This window comes from Acromyrmex echinatior, chromosome 18 (genome assembly GCF_024713525.1).
Source record: "Acromyrmex echinatior isolate Ae372 chromosome 18, ASM2471352v2, whole genome shotgun sequence".
NCBI classification, from domain to species: Eukaryota; Metazoa; Arthropoda; class Insecta; order Hymenoptera; family Formicidae; genus Acromyrmex; species Acromyrmex echinatior.
In genome coordinates this window covers 1-21,087 of record NC_141869.1, presented here as the reverse complement: position 1 = coordinate 21,087, position 21,087 = coordinate 1, and the positions used below count along the sequence as shown (strand labels likewise).

General features: G+C 29.7%; 1 long non-coding RNA gene across 1 annotated transcript; it reads right to left on the bottom strand.

Annotated features, from left to right (window-relative positions):
• Nucleotides 1-7,703: 7,703 nt before the first annotated feature.
• On the bottom strand, nt 7,704-13,627 carry LOC147906725 (uncharacterized). Its single transcript, XR_015548137.1, has 2 exons — nt 11,345-13,627; nt 7,704-11,302 (listed from the first exon to the last, which is right to left on the bottom strand). It is a non-coding gene; the product is annotated as an uncharacterized LOC147906725 (long non-coding RNA).
• Between the last annotated feature and the right edge of the window lie 7,460 nt (nt 13,628-21,087).

Sequence of the window (21,087 nt, the reverse complement as noted above, 5' to 3'; positions counted from 1 at the left end):
CCTTTGATCTGCTTCAATTCGCTCGGGTGAATTGAAAGGATGAGATCTGACATTGCCTTATTATCGTTGTCGTCCCATTTCGCACGAGCTTGGGCAGATATTCCATCGTCGCCGGCAACTAGTTCCGTTTTCACGTCGGTTCCATTCACATATTTCCATGCGTTGTTCTTCACCAATATTGCTTGCATCTGCATTTTCCAGGTGTCGTAATGAGCGTTTCAATACGGCTCACAGCGGACACATTCATTGTGAGTGTCGTTTTCTTTGATACACTTGATCACTGAGAATCTCACTCACTTTTTCACTTTAATACGAACACTTATTGCGAATCGTTGCCTGGGCCCATAACCTGTTGAGAAGGGATCGCGACGCAGGGAAGATCGATAATCCTTTCAGCTGCGTCACGTCTCAACGGAAGAAATGGCTGCAGACGTCCTAACGAAAGGATTATCGAGACCTAAGCACGATAAGTGCCGGAGTTTGATTGGTCTCGGAGAAGCATGAGTAATAGTTCTCCTTTAGTTCGATCGCGTATCGAGGGGAAGTATTGAGAAATCGTTTTAACGATACGCTATCGCTGACCACAGATGGCGTTTCTACCACCGGGATGTTCATCTTTTGTATGCATAATAAAAACAATAACAGTTCGAGTCTTCCCTGCGTCGCGATCTCTTCTCAACAAGAATATAATAAAATATAAATAATTTTTGATCAGAATGATATTATAGTAAAGATTAATAAAGAATAAAATATAATAGAATAATTATAGAGCTGATATTAAAAGAATTAATTAATATAATAATTATAATTAAAAATATTAATTTAAAAAAATAAGGAAAATTATGTTAGAGAATTTAATTATAAAGGGAGTAGGGTGGGTGGGAGTGTGGATAAAAATTTAAAAAAAAACACAAGAAATAGTTTATAAAATAAAGAATATTAATTTTGGAGATTAAAGGTATATATAAGTATAAGTATATTTTTTATTTTTTTTTGTTTTAATAAATTAGTTTATATCTTTAATTTACAAAATTAAAATTTTTGTAATAAACTATAAAACACATATTTTTTTAGATGTTATTCAATTTCATTCTCAAAATTAGTTATAATTCCAGATATAAATATAGTAATAACAGATAAAAAAACCTAAAATCACTCTCACATTTGTCTCCTTTAAAAACCTATTAAAACGAATTATTAAATATACCCCGGTAGTAACTAATGTTGAAAAATGAACTAACACTGATGCTGGCGTAGGAGCTGCCATAGCTAACAGTAACCAAATAGAAAAGGGAATCTGAGTTCTTTTAGTAATTGCTGCCAATATTAACAACAACATTAACCCCGAATCTCGCTTAAATATAACTATCTCCCATCTTTCAACTATTATTATTATCCTCATTGTCATCAAAATCCTCACATCCCCAATTCGATTACACAAGACTGTAACCATCCCAGAATTATATGATATATAATTGTTATAGTAAATTACTAAATAATAAAAAACTATCTTTAATTCATCCCAACCAAGTGAAATTCTAATAATATTTGGACTAATTACTATTAAAATTATAGCTAAAATAAACAATAACAATAAATAATTACATCGAGTTATGTACTTATGTTACTTTTCTAATCTTATGTACACATTTCTAAATAATATAATTATTGAAGAGATTAATATAATGAATCTAATAAATAATATTGAAATCCAATCTATTAAAATAAATTTTAAATGTATAGTATTAAACTCAAAAACTAATCATTCCAAAATAAATTACGATTAAATCTAAATAATAAGATCTAATACTCATTACCCTTAAAATTACAAATATTCAAAATATATATATAAAAAATAATACATTTAAAATAATTTAAGACTTAATGTATAAAACAATTATCATTAATTTCACAAATTAACATTTTTTTTTTAAACTACTTAAATTTTTATTCTTTATTCTCTAATAATTAACTCGCTATTTAATATTACTTCCTCCTTCTCTTACTACTACTATTTACATAAATATAATTAAATTTAATAAATATATTAATAAAGGAAAAAAAATGTATAATTAAAATTATATATTCCTTTAAATTAGAATTATAAATTTTATTTTCATAATAAATATTCTTCCCATGATAAACATATGAATATAAATGCAATGAATAAATCGCCCTAAAAAAACAAAGTAACATTAAATATATTAATATATAAATATCCCAATTTAAAATTCTTATCAATATTATTATTTCCCCTATAAAATTTAAAGACAGAAGAAAAGAAAAATTTAATACAGAATAAAAATCACCACATTATGTAAGTAAATTATTTACTAAACCTTATTTAAAACAATAATCGTCTCCCTGATCGTTCATAATATAAATTTACTATATAAAATATCCCGGATGAATATAAACCATGAGAAATTATTATTACATTTTCCCCAATTATACCAGCCTTAAATAAAATTATTAATCTGCATAACATTAAATTTATATGAATTACCGAAGAATAGGCTACTATACTTTTTATATCAATTTGTGCCAAACATAAAATTTTTACTATAATCCTACCAATAATCCCAATTCTAAAAATCAAATAATTATATTTTATCCTAACTTTCTAATAGTCGAATTAATCCATATCCCCCATCTTTAACAATACCCCCGCTAAAACTATAGATTCATAAACGGGAGCCTCAATATGAGCCTTAGGCAATCAAATATAAAATAAATAAAATAAGCTATATAAATCATTAAGAATCCCCAAAACGTAAAACCATACTAACCCACCTATAATCACCGCTATTAACATAAATTTAATTGTTATTCCATATATATGCATATTAAAAATATATACCAATAAAGGAAATGAAATCAATAATATATACATTATTATAAAATAACCAACAGCTTAAACGCTCAGGATTTTTCCTCAATAAATAATTTTAAAAAATGTAGGTATTCTAATTTCAAATATTAAATAAAATAAAATCATATACATAAACACAAAAAATATCATCAATATTATTAATATATTAATAAAAATTAATAATTTTAATTTACTAAATTCATTCAAACACATAAACATTAAACCCAAAATTCATAACCTTAATATTATTAACATTATTGAATAATAATTAGACTCTATTCTTATAATAATATTAAATCATTTCACATCTTTATATATAAATATAAAAATTAATATAAGACTAAATAAATAACATAATTTTAAATATAACTATAAAATTTATAAATATAATTATCATAATAAATTTTATCATAAATTTAACTAATAATTTTTATCTAAAAAATTAATAAATATTAATTTATTTTTGAAATATTATTAAACATACTTATTTATGTGCGTGTGTGTGTGTGTGTGTATATATATATATATATATATATATATATATATATATATATATATGTATATTAATATACTAATTGCATTTATAATGAATAATAAAATAAATAAAAATAATACATACAAATTTTATTATTAATTATTATAACTTAATAATATCTATAATGTATTATTTATAACTAACGTTTATATTTTAACGTTTATATATCTCACTCCCATTAATTTTCATACCGCCTCTCTCCTCGCCACACCTACTCTCTCTTTTATTATTAAAATTTTCTAAAATTAAATGTATACAAATCATTTTCCCGAACAATTATTACTAATAAACCTAATTCCAATATCATACTTTCACATATTGTAAAAATCAAATAATAAATTAAATAAAATTCTATCTCTACCTAAGATATAACAACATACATAATTATAAACATATTCTAACTATCAATAACTCAATTATCACCAATGTAATTAATATATGTTTATATATTAATACTAATAATAATGAAAAAATTAAAAAAACTTGTATATAAACTATAATATCTAAAAAAATATTATTTATTAATTAATTAAAATTTATTAATTCAATAATGTTTTATAATTTATCAAATAAAATATTAATTTTGTAAATTAAAATTATAAAAAATACCTAATTTATTAAAACAAAAATCAAAAAAATATTTTCAAATATATTCCTCTAATCTCCAAAATTAACATTATGTCTCATAAATTATTTTTTGATTACTCTCCCCCTTTTTATTCATCATTCACAAATAAAACAATATAACACTAATAAATATTTTTATTCTTCTATATTATAAATATTAATTAATCCATTATTATTAATCTCTAACTAAGTTAAATAAAAATCCTAATTCTTTCTCTCTTCCTTCCCTTAATACTCTTCTTCTTTACCTTATCTGATTCCCTACTATTCCTTCAACAAAAATAATTACTAACTAATCAAATTTAATTAAATTATGACTAAATTATCTAATATAATCTTCATCATTTTTTTTCACTAATATTTTTTATTATTAGGTGTTGGAATTAATTCGTAGCGTTTTTTAATGAAAGAATGTTATTTATTTCACATGAGCATTAAAAAATACATTAATGAAAGTACTTCCCATCACTTGTAAAACGCTACGAATTAATTCCAACACCTAATATATTTATCCTTTTACTCAATCTTCTTTAATATCAGTTCCATAATCATTATACTAATCTTTTACTCTTTATTAATCTTTTTTATAATATCATTCTGATCAAAAAATTATTTATACTCAATCATAATATTCCTTATTTTAATTAGCGGACTACTTATCGTTTTTCTATATTTTACAAGATTAATTCCTAATATAAAAAATAATTATTTAATTAATTTTACCTTAATTCTAATTTTCATAATAAATATATTCATACTCATAATAATAAAAATTACAATTAATGAATCCTCTTCTTATTTTTCTTTTCCCTCTCCTTCTAATTTTCATTTAACTTTTATAAACTCTAATATTTTTAGTATAAATTTCCCTATTAATATTAATAAAAGAATATTTGATAACATTTTTTATATTTACTTCTACTCCTACAATAACATTACCTTACTCTGTATATTCTTTTTACTCTACAGGATGCGTCACCAAAATCCGGACAAATTTCAATTCAAATTTTCCGCTATACTGTGCCTCCGCCAGAGATTGTTATTGGCGTCCAAGAAAGCCTGATGCTTCTAGTAAACAGTCATATTCTCAAAATGGCTGCGATGTTGAAACCAAGTGTGGAGTATAATCGAAGATCCGCGATCATCGAAGACCTTCGCGCCGGGCGCTCAGCAATGGAAATAATTCGGTTCTTTGGATACCCGAGATCCACCGTTTATGACGTTGTGGCAAAATATACGGCTTTAGAACAGTCTAACGAAGGTTCCAGTATGCCAGCGAGGAAGAGTCACTCGAAAGAACGCACCGCGAGGATCCCTGCAGTTGAAAGGGCTCAAACGCTGATTTCGGGTGATCCAAGGCAATCGTTGCGAAAATTAGCATCGATTGTTGGTGTAAGCGAGCCAACAATGCGTCGAATTGCCGAGGAGGGCCTTCGATACAAATCGTACACATTAAAGAGGCTCTCTGAGGCTACCACGACAAGGAATTGTTCGATTTGTCCGGATTTTGGTGACGCACTGTATATAATCATTAAAATATGTTCTATTAAATCTTCTTCCTTACGAAAAATTAATTAATAATCAATAAATTTAAAAAATTAAAAATTTTTTAATCAGTAAAATAAATATATGAAAAAAATTAATAAAATAATTAAACATTCTTTAAGTTTCCGCTATTAATATCTCCTACTAATGAAACTTCGGCTCTTTCTTAGGTCTTTTCCTAATAATTCAAATTATAAGAGGATTATTCCTATCTATTGATTACTGCCCCAATATTTCAATCGCTTTTAATAGAATCATTCATATTAAAATGTACCAAATGATGAATTATTCGCAATATTCACATAAACGCAACCTCACTTTTTTTTATTTGTATATATTTACATATTAGTCATACATATTAGTCGTAATATTTACTACAATTTCTTTAATTTAACCCACACTTGAATCTCGGGTATTTCAATTCTTTTATTATCTAAGATACTTTTATTATCTAGGGCCTTTTTAGGGTATGTACTCGCCTGAGGTCAAATATCTTTCTGGGGAGCCACAATAATTACCTAACCTTTTATCAACCATCCCATATATAGGAAATATATTAGTTATATGAATCTGAGGGGGATTTTCCATCAATAACTCAACTTTAAATCGTTTCTTCTCTTTTCACTTTATCCTCCCATTTATCATCATCTTATTTATTTTTATTCACCTATTTTTCTTATACGTAACCGGATTCTCAAACCCCATGGGAATAAACAGTGATCTTTCAAAAATTCCTTTTCAGCCATACTTTACCTTAAAAGATTTTTTAGGTTTCTCTTTTATCCTCTCAATTTTTCTTATTATTATCTTCCAATATCATATATTTTAAGTGACCCAGATAATTTTACCTCAGCAAATCCTTTAGTCACCTATATTCAACCAGAATGATACTTTTATTCGCCTATGCTATTTTTCGTTCTATCCTTAACAAACTAGGAGAAGTAATTGCACTTACCATATCAATTTTAATTCTCTATAGCTCTATGAATATACTTAAAATAAAGAATGGTCCCTTCCATCGCCGATTTTCGTGAGGATGCAACCTATTTTCTTTGTCCATATTCTCTTTGATTTTAACACAACCTTTAATATTTATTTTGTAACAGAATAAATTTTTAATATTGTATGAATATAGATTTTTTTTTGTTTGTGAGGAGGAGAAAAATTTTTACATAACCCCTCATTCGAGATGCTCCGGAAGGAGAACCTCCGAATGAGGGAAAAACACTCAGATACCGGTTTCCTGATTGTGCAGGATTCGATAAGTCTGCGTTCCTTTTATAAGGACAGTGGACATCATTGCCTACCTACTAAAAAATTCCCCTATTCAGCACCTCCGCACATTGAGCCCATCACGGAACCGCCTACCTGGCGGCATTTCATCAGGGTACACCGAAGTGGAGTTTACACTCGCACTTCCATGGTCCGGTATACTACTTAAAACTAGAATCCTATCCTATATTATATTATCCTAAATATGTACATTATATATACATTTTTACACATGGTTGTCGTCAGACTTTGGGATCTGGCCGAGCTAAAAGAACCTTTTGTCTCTTCAGAGCCTGACGTTCCCAATTTGCTCGCTCCTTTTTGCGCATGACGGCCTCGCAAAAATCCGCCAACACATAGGAGCACATACCCTCCCTAACAATGGAGCCGTATGTCCTGTTAAGAACATCAACCAACCGCTTAAAAAGTGACGTCCTCTCCGCTGCCTAATGGGAAAAACAACAGCGTGTGCATCGCCATATCCGCAGTTGCACGATGCGTACAAATGCGTACAAATCAGCGACGCGTTACGCTGTATCTCAAAAAGATAGACTTCAAAGCACCCATGACTCATTAAAATCTGGGTCATGCGGATTGTATGAATATACCAAAAATAAAGAATGGGCCCCTCCATCGCCTATTCTTGTGAGAACGTAATCACATTTTCTTCGTCTCTTCGATTTTAACACTATTTTTGACATAGAGATTCATTTCTTAATAATACTCTGAAATATCATGAAATTCTTCGACTATGTAAAAAATTTTTGTTATTCATAGTAATATATCGTATAATAGTATAATATCGATATCTAGGGCAAGTCAGAACTACAGGGTGGGCCATCTATTGGTACGTTTTTAAAAATGCGATCAAATGAGCATACATTGATATTTTTTATTAATTTTTTTTTTGTTGTGAAGCTAAAAGTATCCGCGTCAAGAATGAAAAACGATTTCGTTCATGTGGCTCCCTCTACTGGCCTTACAGTATGCCATTCGGTCACCCCAATTATTAATGACATTTTGGACTACCTCGGCGCCAATTTCACTCAAAACAGTCGTAATATAATGTCATCCACTAACATCCCTTTCTCACGAACTTTCCTCACCAATTTGCGTATAGCTCCTTCGGTGGGTGCTCTATCACGACCCATATTTCTTTTCAAAATTCGTACAGTTTCGGCGACACAGCACTGACTTTGAAAATAAGTTTTTAAAATTTCAAAACGCTCTTCAAGAGAAAACATGTTGTTTCGTGCCGCGGACGGTATGACTAATAAACTGTCAAAATTTCGGGTCTGTAGCTCGTTCGGTGTTGCCATACGACGAAATTCAAAAACGTACCAATAGATGGCCCACCCTGTATAATGTATTCGTTTTAATGCTTTGCATTAAACGCTTACGGTAGCCTACATATAACATCAGAACAGCCGACTGTTATTTCCGCGCTTATGCCAACCCGTATACAGTGCTAGAATAGTCGATGTTTTAATGCAGCGTTTACGGCAGCGTTTATACGGCGCCGGAGCAACCGATGCTTTATTTCAGCGCTTACGGCAGCCCTTATACAGCGCCAAAGCAGACGATTAATTGCAGACGAATAATTAATCAATATTTTGAAAATAAAATTTAATTATAAATCTCAATAGTTTATTAAGGTTCACGTAAACGTACCAGAAGAATTCCGTTCTATTCCAAGAAAGTGTCATTGTATGTAAAAATTATTTCCAAACTTACTTAATCTGTTCGAAGAACAACAATGTATGCTCCTTGTCCTCCTTTGGGCATTTCTTCTTAATAACTTGTAAATCATTAGAGTAACACCATTCCGATTTTTTGTCTGCTCTTAACATACATGTGTAGTGACCACGATTCATTTCTTCGCCGTCATGAAATATAGTGCTTATTACTTTTTTTTTATTAATATAATCGTGACAATACTTGTCGGTACAGCGTTAATCCGACTGTCAATAATTTTTTTAGAAGCACCGTTTAGAAAAGTGTATAAATTGAGCTGTATTACTAAAATGGATAAAGTCGATTTGATTATGGTTTTCTTTTTCAGAACGGTATCCTTACATTCGTTGCATTGCCAATTTATCATTTCCCATTTCGAAAATAAATTTCTAAATCAATCAAACTTTGCAGAGTGACATATTTTTCTTTTTAATGTCGACTGTATAGGTAATATTAGCAAACAACTCTTTTCCAACGTAGTTACACTGTAGTTACATTTGGTATTTGAAGATGTTACGTGCTTCAATTCGAGTTCTAATACATTATTGATTTCGGAATACGTCGACATTAGAACCTTGAAAAATTCCAAAACTTGTTGTGTTCGTTCTTCGAAGCGTTCTTCGATAGATCTTCTAACCGTTAGATTATTGCAACACTTACGCTCAGCATACGCGCAGATAAGATCAATCAATGTGTTCAATTTATTTTTCAATATTTGTTGCCTGATACGTACGCAATAAAATGCATATTGCAATATTACAGCGTAACACGAAACATGATCGTCATTACAGAGGCCGTATATTTTCCATGTAATTATACTTTCTGATTCCTCGCAACCATAATTCTGTACATCCTCAATCATATTATGTATGACCATCGACAGTGAATTTTCACAGCCTTCTTCTCGGACGAATTGATTTGTGATAGCTGAGCTTTGAACAGATCTCAGTCGATTATATTCTATTATACAAATGGCTCCCAAGTTTACTTTAACGGATGCCGGATTAAAATTCATCAATATAGGCTTTCCAGTATATTCACTCATGACAAATCTACATTGTCTAGGCTTGATTATCATTGAACACACTTGTTCTTAGATCCATCATTGCATTTTTACATAATTCCTTGACTTTTGTGTATAGTTATTCCACAACTGAGAGATAATGGAATTTCTGATGTACCATTTGTGAAATACTTCGAATTTAAGGGGATCCTAAAGTCGTCTGTATTATCGACTAAACACGTATAATTTTTGTATAACAAATATTCTTTTTCTCTTTCACGGAATCGAAAATCCTTTTCCAAAATTAAAGTATACGCATTAATATGTGTCTGTGAAGTGAAGTCAATGCTGAGAATGATCAAAAATTTCGAAATCGATATAATTTTTACCATTTTTTAGTGTGTTTTTTAATGTCATGGCGTCTCAGCTGTCAAGTTGTTACAACATTTGCTTGATATGGAAGCTTTGCAACCTGTACGTCCGAAATAATAATTCATAGACACGTAATTTGTATGAACAGACAATGCTAAATTTTTAGAACGATTTAGATGCTTTATTGCAACGACTTTGTTATACAAAAATTGACACGTGCGTGTGATTGCGTGTATTGTAGCTGCGTGAGATCACGTGAGAAATCGAGTATACGGAGCATTAGATTAGTTGCCGAGTGTCGCTATAGATGGCACTGCAAATTGGCATGTTGGCGTATTGGCTACGTTCAGAAACATCACACGAATAGCCCAGTGTGCCATTAGGTCCATTTACACTCTTTGAAGTGATGCATACGGTGCAATAAATTGAAGTGAAACAGAAATACGTTTTTCTTTTCATTTTTTCTTTTGGACGGTGTCAATAAAATTTATATGTATAATAACTCTAAAGTCCAGCCTTAGCGTATTAGTTTATTTATCGTGTGCGATGTGCGATATCCAATAAGCGCACAGCTTTAGAATCTAATTTGCTAATTAGACATCGCTCATTGCACATCACATGTCGCATGCAATCGTAATAATGTGCTGAGTAGTGCAGCTTGTAATAATATAAAACTACTAATTCTCCAGATTAAAAAAATACGCAAGTAATAATTATTTATTTCAAGTTATATTTAAAAAATTCACATATAGAATTAGTATATAATATTCTAGTATATCCTAATATGTAATAAGTTTAATATTAAAATTTAAATTTGAAAAATTTGAAAAATTAAAATTTGATCAATCAAAATAAAAGAAACTAAAATTTCTTTGCTCTCATTGATCAAATTAAAATCTTCAGTCTTCAATCTCAATCTTCAATGCATAGTTTGATTCCGGCCTTAGTGTCTGAGCACAAAAATTGTCGTAACACTTACTTGATAAAAGATATCAATGTTTTTAGTTTCTGTTTCCACAGCCAGAAAAATATCATTCTATTGCTAATAAAATTAATTATTCAATTTATTTTTTTCTTTTTAAGTAACAATTATCTTTAACAGAGAATATTTTTTTGATAATAATCTTAAAATGCTTATTATAAAATTTTAGGAAGTCATTATTAAGTACTTAAAACAAGAATTTTGTCAAATTGATCAAAGAAACAAAGATTTCATAATAAGCAAATCAAATTTGTATTTGTTTAATAAACTTGATTGGAAAATTAAACTTATTATATATTAGGATATACTAGGATATTATTATATATACTAATCCTATACTTAAGATTCACAGAATAAACACTATATGTGTATTTTAGAATAAATTTAATGTTTGTGATAAACTTATGACAAATTTGCGAATATGTATACTTTCGAAATACAACTTGAAATAAATAATTACTTGCGTATTTTTTTACTCTAGAGAATTAGTGATTCCGGCCTTAGTGTCTGAGCACAAAAATTGTCATGACATTTACTTATACATAGGTTGCTGGAAAAGTTTTTGCAATCTAATACTTCCAGTGGCGCCAACGTTCTGCTACTATCATATACGTAAAATTAGACATTTTTAACCTATAATTCAGTTGACACTTTATAATTCAGTTGTACCCAACTAGTTTTGTTTGCATAGTATTTTAAAAGAAGTTATTTTGTGAGAAAATGGAAATTTCGCATGAAAATTTTCGGGCAGTGATTTTTTACGATTACAAATGTAATCTAACTCCGAAACAATCGACTTCATTTGGTTTTTGGGGATGAAGCATCATCCAATAGGACTGTTTATAATTGGTTTGCCGAATTACAGTGATCGTACCTTTCTTTGTGACGAATTCCGAAGGTCGTCCATCCACGTCTGTGTTGCCACTAATGTTGATGCTGTGCGTGAAATAATTGAGCGAGACCGGCATATGACATACCGCGAGATTCAGGTATCCTTAGGCATTGACATGAAAGCAATACATACAATTTTGCATGATCACTTGAGCGTAAACTTTGCAGTCGTTGGATCCCACACAATTTGACCGAAGCTCAAAAACAGGTTCGTGTTAAATGGAGCAAAGAAATTCAAGAAATTCACCGAAGTCGGTCAAATTTGGTCTACAACATCGTTACTGGGGACGAAACATGGATCTATTCGTATGAGTCCGAAAGTAAACAACAATCTACTGTTTGGGTATTTCAAAATGAACAGAAACCAACAAAAGTTGTTCGTTCACGCAGTGCTGCCAAGCAAATGATTGCTTGTTTCTTCAGTTATACCGGACATGTGGCAATTAAATGAATTGCGTAGAACAAACCGAAATCGTCGCATCATCTTTCATCATGACAATGCCAACTATCACATTGTACGTCAAACTGTTGATTTTTTATCCAGTAAAAATGTCGAATTTATAACTCATTGTCCGTATTCACCTGATTTATCACCTAATGACTTCTTTTTGTTCCCAAACATTAAAAAGAACATGCGTGGTGAGCGATTTGAGTCGCCTGAAGTAGCTGTTGAAACATTTCGTACACTGATTTCTGAGGTTCAGCCTCAGAGCAGTGATGCGAATTCCGGGCCGCTTGCAGCACGCGATCAGCGCCACCGTTCGGCGGCCTGGCGCAACCGGTAGTAACACAAGCATGAGCCCGTGTCCGTGTCTTCGTTAGTTAGAAGCGTGCCGACTATTATCGCTCTGTTCTTTTTGCACTACGTTCTTATTGCTTGCCTTGTCGGCGCACTGAGAACGAGAGAGAACATTGTTTCACTCAAGCGAGCGTCGAGCAACCGAAATATGCTTTCTCGGCCTCTCGGCTCTCGACGTCAGGCATGTATCAAGAGACATGGAGGCATGGGAACATTCTAAATAACATAAGTTTTAATAAATTGTAATAAATTGTAATATACCCCTCCCAAAATATTATAAATCGTGTCAAAACGCGATAATTGACAGGAGATTAATTGTTTATGATTTTCCATTCGTGTTATGTACTACGGTCATAAATTCGATCCGCAAGAAATTGGCGTGGTCGAGCGCGTAAGGTGTGAGATCGGAAATAAGTACTATAATTAGTAGTAAACATATGTATTAGATCAAGTATATTTTCATATAATTTTTGAAATTATTGCTCGTATGTGTAATTTTTAAGCAATAGTTGTAGGAAAAAACCGATTCTTCAATAGGCTTTTCAATAGGCAAATAAAAAATTATTTTAAAATTACACAACATATGAAGGCTTTCAATTGTACACTACAAAATTATATTGGTATCACCTTTATTTATATTATTAGTAATCTCGTTTTCAAAATTTTGTTCATTAACAGAATTTTAAATGCGGATGTGATAGTTAGAAAGAAATTTTATACAAAATATTAATCGACATAAAGCGTATTTGTCATAAACGCTAATTTCGAATAAATTTTATTCACGTTATAATAATGAGATAAAATATTTTTCACGTTCAATTACAATTATATTTTCGAAGAGCTTGACGCTCAGGTTATTGTTATAAATTTTTTTAGTCCATAAAATCATGTCAAATACTCCAGATGTCAATTGTTATTTTTTTGTCACAACAGTTAGTCGAACTTATTGAAACACATATAATAATTTCTAGATTCTATTAAATGTGAAATTTATTGATAATATTAATAGCGCTTCAATTGAAAAAATTAATATATAATAACTGTGATATATAGATATATATATATATATACACATATATATATATATATATATATGAATTATAATACCTGTGTTAACAATAAGTTCAGTGTTGTGGAATCCAAGATTTGGAAAACTATATTGAACTGCTCAAAAGTCGAAAACAAAATATCTAACTCTAATCATGAAAGACGATTTATATATTAGGTGTTGGAATTAATTCGTAGCGTTTTTTAATGAAAGAATGTTATTTATTTCACATGAGCATTAAAAAATACATTAATGAAAGTACTTCCCATCACTTGTAAAACGCTACGAATTAATTCCAACACCTAATACAATTTTGTTTATTTATGAAGATTATTTCTGACGTTAGTCTCTTTTGAAAGAATGATTCTATATCTAATATCTGAATATTATCCCAATTAAATTTATGACAATATTCAAATTGATGTTGTGAGACCACATTGTGAGCGCTATTTAATTTTTTAATGTTAGTTTTATGTTTATTTATTCCAGCTTTAACTTTCTTTTTAGTTTGGTCCACGTAAGAGAGATGTTTTTTTTATATGAATCTTTCATCGATTAAATCAAATACTATACATGTCGAATCATTATTTTTCCTACAATTTTTGATTTTAAGGTACACGAATAATTGCACTTGTTATATATAAATATAACAAGAAAATATATTGACCTTATACAGATGATTAATTAAACTACTTGTGTCACGAAAATATATTAAGAGGAAAAAAGGAAAAAAGGGATTTTCGCATGAGACTACCAGCGTACTGTCCGCGCATTTTATTTACTCAGCCACATCGATTAAATGAGTTTGACATTTACTAGTGCAATATAGAATCCACACGATGAACGCTCTCGTGTTTTCGTATTCTTAAGAATCTCGAGTTTTCGATGCAACGTGCGATATTATTATCAAAATAATCACTCTCCTTCTCTACTTTCCTATATATTTTAAACATTAATCGGAATAAAATGAGATGTATTAGATATTATTATAGTGCATACTTCTACGAATTATGCAACATTCAAATTTGTCAGTGTGAAAGTATCCACTCTCGGCCAATATGTACGTCTTTTAATTTAAGATATTATGTTAAGTATGTTATAATGAAATTAATTGTAACACTTTTAATTATACCATAACTTATAAAGTAAATTATTTAAAAAATATTGTAGTTTCATCTTATTTATTTTAAATAACGTACATATTGTTGCTCAACGGAAACCGCGAGAAGGTGATGGTCTCTTCCGTCAGGAGGGAAATGTAAAAAATTGTCATTAAAAATAAATATAAAATTCATAAATAAAGTTACAAACTATTTACATTTGCAATTGTTGTCAAAAAAGAAACGTTAAAAATTAATTTTTTACATTTCTCTGGGTGTTGCGTGCGTGCGTGCGTGCGTGTGTGTGTGTGTGTGTGTGTGTGTGTGTGTGTGTGTGTGTGTGTGTGTGAGTGATAATATTTTTAAGCTTTTAAGCGTTATATCCGGGAATTTTAATACTCTGATTTTTTCCTTCCCAATGAGTAAGATGTCTAAAATCAACGCAAGATCAACTTTATATAAGATATCTCTCAAAGTTCTTTGTGAAATATCTTGAAGATGTTTCTTAAAGAACTTTTAAAGAAATCTTAATGTTGCTATGTGTGTCGACTTTAGACGTTTCGCTCATTGGGTTCATATCCACACGGACAATATTTTTGAGCTCTTCAGTCTTATGTCCGGGAATTTTAATACGCTGATTTTTTCTTCCACACGGACAATATTTTTAATAAGCTTTTAAATGTTATGTCCTTACGGATATTTAAGGAAGTTTACAAAGATTTAAATTTTACATTTATTTTTAATCTATTCTCGAGGGACCAGCAATATCATTTGTATCAGTAGCACGTAATCCTAAAATACTGCGTTTTTTTTTAGCAACACTACTGTATAATATGTTCGTCGACATATGAGACAAATGTTTTTCTTCGATAGTCATACTTAAAGAAGTTTCTCCTCTCGCTTTTAATGCTGATTTCACAATGCAAGCGGCATTAACAGAAACTGACGACAATTTGTTGCGTTTTTTTGTTTTCAAATCAGTTAAAAAGGAAAACATTCTCTTCGCGTCGGCATTTGAATTTGGAAAAGATCGTACAGCATTTAAAAGTTTTGTTAAGTTTGGATATTTATCGATATTCTTTGGATGTTGAGATTGCAAAATTTGTTTCCACATATCACCGAATCTTAATTTAGCGAGACTGATTTTCTTCTGCAATGCAAAATCTAATGGCAATGCAAACCATTCCTTTCTTAAAGCGTCTTCATCGAAACCACCGATAGTTTGAGCTACGAATAAAACATTGCTGAATGATGTTTCTCTATCAGTATCTTGTAAACATACTGAAGACCCAAAAACATTTAATTTTGATAAAAAAATATCGTTTACAGGCAATCTTTTACGAATTTCCTCAGCAGCAGTCATATAAAACATCAAGCAGTTGCTTCGAACTATTGTAACTACGTTTTCGTGTCTTTGCATCATTAATTCATTAAGATATTCCTGACATTTTCCTAAGTTAATTTCGTTAAGATTTCTTTGATTTTCTTTTAAAGAAAACAGTATATGTACAGAAAAACATTGTATATGCTCATTTTTAAAAAATTTTGGCATATTTTATAAAGTAATGTTAAAGATTTTGGTTGCAATTCATGAATTCGTGTTTCTAATGACTGAAAATGTGCATTAAATTTGTTAAACAAATCTAAAATATACTGTAAGAAAAGAAAATAAGCTTTTTGTCTCTATATTATCCATTATAGACAATAAATCTTTGGCAGGACCTGCTTTTTCGTTTACAACTATTTCATAAAGGAAGTATCTTATTGTATCCCAATATTCTAGAAGTCTTTCAAAAATAGCGAGAAAATCAGCGCGTATCACATAATTTTAATATTTTAAGACTTTTTTCTTGAAAGCATTCACAAAATTCAGTGAATACAGCTGATCGTTTTGGACTGCTGTTAATATATCTAGCAATCTTTTTAATAAATTCCTCGCAAAAATCGGGTATTTTATTGCACGCAGCATTCGCTATTAACGCGGAGGAATGGCAAGGGCACGAGAATGTTAGTAAACGTGGACATACTTGTTCCAATTTTTTTTTAAACGATAAATGTTTCCCTGTCATGACAGACGCATTATCGCATGACAAGGCAACAATATTTGTAAATGGTATCTGTAATGTCCACATTTCATTTCTAAATGCTTCATACAACTTTTCTGCACTGCAATCTCTAGCATCAATATCAATTAATTTGACTAATTGCGTTCGATTATCTAATGTTTTTGACTCAATGTATCGAACAAGAAAAGTCATCCATTTGTCATTGCAAATATCAGATGTTTCATCGATAAATATTGTAAATTTTGTGTTCTGAATGTTGTTTACAACACGTTCCGTTTCAATTGGACTCAAAATGTTTGTAATAATATTTGTACATTTTTTACGACTCATTTTCATGCTTTGTAATACATTAGGATCCTTTCCAATATATTGGAACAAACTAAGAATCTCATTTGCAGTTGTATGAGCAATATTTTTTTCCGTGATTAATGTGGCAAATCGTATTTCTGCTTCTTTTATACGTTCTTCAAATAATAAAAGCGATTCATTATTTTGTACATTGAAATTTTCATTCGATTCACTTGTTTCATTAAAAGAACTTTTACATTTGTTTACATGTGCTTCGGATTCTGTGTGACGATAGATGTGAGCAGTAAGATACTTGTTACAGATTAAACAATAAAATAAGTTTTCATCATGTGGCGCTTCACGTAACCAACATTTGAACTGTTCAAAATATAACCATTTCTTTTTAAATGTTAATGTATTGTTACATTTTTTAATTGAAGTATCGTTAATAGATGAATGAATTGAAGTATCATCATTAATGAACAATGTATTCTTTTCAAGATTATTTTTATGACACGCAGAATTCGCATGTCGCGAAACATGTATTGAATCGCATGAATAATTTTTATTGCACACATTGCAATAATACATATTGCTATCAGCTGATACTTCGCGTATCCAAAATTTGTATCTTTCGTCTGTAAGCCAAGCTTCTGAAAAACTTCGCTTACGTTTTTCAGTTAATTCGTCACACATGTCTCAATATTGCTATGCTAACTAAATATATAAATTAAATATATAACTAAATATTTAACTAAATATACAATGTATATTGTGTGTGTATATGTATATGTGTGTATATGTGTGTAAAATTCCATCTTACCTTCAATATTGTAGCTAATATTGAAAATATTGTGATGCGGCGATACTGCTTGCGACCATGCGAGCAAAAATCAACAATAACATATAGCGCATCGTTGCGGCAAAACCTGGATGTTTATTTATTAGTTCGCGAATGCGATTCACATATGCATGCATACACCACGTGGAGGAGCTGCACGAAGTAAACAAAGAAAACAACGACGCGATGGAAGGTTAGTGCAAACAATTTATTATTTTAACATAAGCGAATATTGAATATCGAAATTACTTTGATAAGTAAAAATATCCAGTATCTGATATTATCCGACACTTTTTTACTATCCGACCGGATAGTCGGATATCATCAGTATCCGAGAATGTATCCGGTTGAAATTAGATATCATTAAATTGTTGATTTTTTCTTATACAAATGTTGTAGAGACAAGTATGCATATTGCATATTCATACTATAATATCTTATACATAGTTGTAAAATTATAATTTTTTTCTCTATAGCCTTTTTCTTAGAAAACACTTTCTCGGTATCCGGTCGGATATCCGGAAAATGTAGGATATCCGACTCGAAGAAATTGCCTTCTCAGATATCCGATATTCAGTTTCCGGTAATTTTAAGATGTCATGCATCTCTAATAATAAATCTGTACTGTTCATATTTATTATAAATATTATAATAATATAAATGAAAATTGGTATGCTATAACTAGGGTATCATATATTGCTAGATTTCCCATAAATTACCAGAAATATTATATATAATTTTAACGAAATCTTAGGTTTCATCTCACATTTTCAATTCACTTTGTATGATCGGAACCGTCGGCATTTACATTTAAGATTTATAGCTAATTATTCATACTCAACTTTGTGCGTTGTGGCATCACCGAGTTTTCTTAAAAGATTTTTTTGTAAATAATTATAAAAATTTTTTAAAAATAATATAAGTCCTATAGTTTTCGACTAGTCTTTTTATATTTAAAAAAAAAAAAAAAGTTATTTTACTTAAAATGCCATAAAAAATTATCAGTATTATAATTTATGTGGGCACATTAATACAAAAGGCTTAACTCAAATAATTTATAAAAATCTCTTTTTCATCAGGCATGTCTTAGAAATATTGGTATTAGATTTAGCAATCCTACATATATATATAATATATATATATATATATATTAGGTGTTGGAATTAATTCGTAGCGTTTTTTAATGAAAGAATGTTATTTATTTCACATGAGCATTAAAAAATACATTAATGAAAGTACTTCCCATCACTTGTAAAACGCTACGAATTAATTCCAACACCTAATATATATATATATATATATCACACACACATACACACACAAAATATATATATAATAATATATATATTGGATCATTTAAAAAGTATCCGCGGTTTTTTCATTCAAAAATTGAATAAAAAACCGCGGATACTTTTTAAATGACCTAATATAATAATATATATAATATTATATTATATATTTTACATATATATATACTACATAAAGTACAGTTTTTAACTTTAATAGCTATATCGATACGAAGCCGTAGTAACACTTTTTCCTTACATCCAATGTCATTTTAGCTAATAATAATATAATATTAATAAATGAATACGACATTGCACATACATAATGTAATTCTTTTTCATAAATATCCATATATATTGGGTCATCTAAAAGTATCCGCGGTTTTTGTCACTAGATGTGTGTTGATGGTCATATATCTAGTGACAAAGTACCGCGGATATTTTTTAGATGACAATATATAATATATATATATATATATATATATATATATATATATATAAAATGAGTATATCTGTACACATAAAATGAGAATTTATCAGAGAATTCGTAATTTGATTATTTTTTTAAGATGTTACGTCTGATCATCTGCGTTTGATTCTCGTTAGCTTTAATTTATGTTAGTTATATATATATTCTGATATTGAAAATATAAAAGCATATATCACTAATATCTGCATATTTGATCATGAAAAAACATATCTCTTTTTATTTTTTCAATGTAGAAAAAAGAATATCAGTACACCTTTTTGTTACACGTAACAAAAAGAGATAAAGTAGCTACATACATACGTGAATATGAATTAGAAATATATGTTTTGTAATGTGAGTACATCATAATGCACATAAAATATAATTCTATTATTCAATGTGTCTATATTATATCTGCATGAAAAGCTAAGTATGAGCTAAGTATGATATAACTTCTATCTCTCTTTTATGGGCCTTCTATAATAAGCCATTGGTTACAAATCAGAAGCTAAAAATTGATCAATCACAGTCAATTTTTTTGACTTCTTATTTATGACTGATTTATGGCTTATAATTGTAAAAGGCCCATTAAACGTAATAAAAAGAGATGGAATAGCTATATATGTATGTGCAATGTATTTACGTACTGACAATACATGTTACATCCTAAGTTAAAATGATATTGAGAATAAAGGAAAAAGTGCTATTACATTATACGTATATACATGTATTTCAAATACATGATTACATCCGAAGATATATCTAACACTCACAGTCAGAATGTATTTAGTAAAAATATATTTATTGTAACTTGCTGTTAATCAACGTACACATTAACCTATAAGTGTATGTATTTGCTAAAACATTTTGCTTTGAATATGATGTACTTATATACATTTCATAAACGTACAGCATCGTACGAAAATTATGCATGTGACTATTGACTGTACACAGTGCGATAAATATGTTCCCGGACAGGGCTTTAAAATCATAATTGAAACAATAAATATGCATATTTTTTGGTTTTATTATTCAAAATATTCTCCTCTGGCTTCAATACACTTGTTACAGCGATTCAATAATGATTCAAATGCATGTTCTAGCTCAGTTTGCGGAATTGCCTCTAGTGCCTGTGTAGAAGCTGATTGGATGGTCGGAATGTCATCAAAAAAGCGTCCTTTCAATTTCAATTTCAATTTTGGGAATAATGAGAAATCATAGGAGGCCAAATCAGATGAATACAGTGGATGGTTTAACACAGAGACACTATTTCGAGCCAAACATTGACGGACAATCAATGAAGTGTGACTCGGTGCATTATCATGCAACAAAGACCAATTTTCTGGATCACGATATT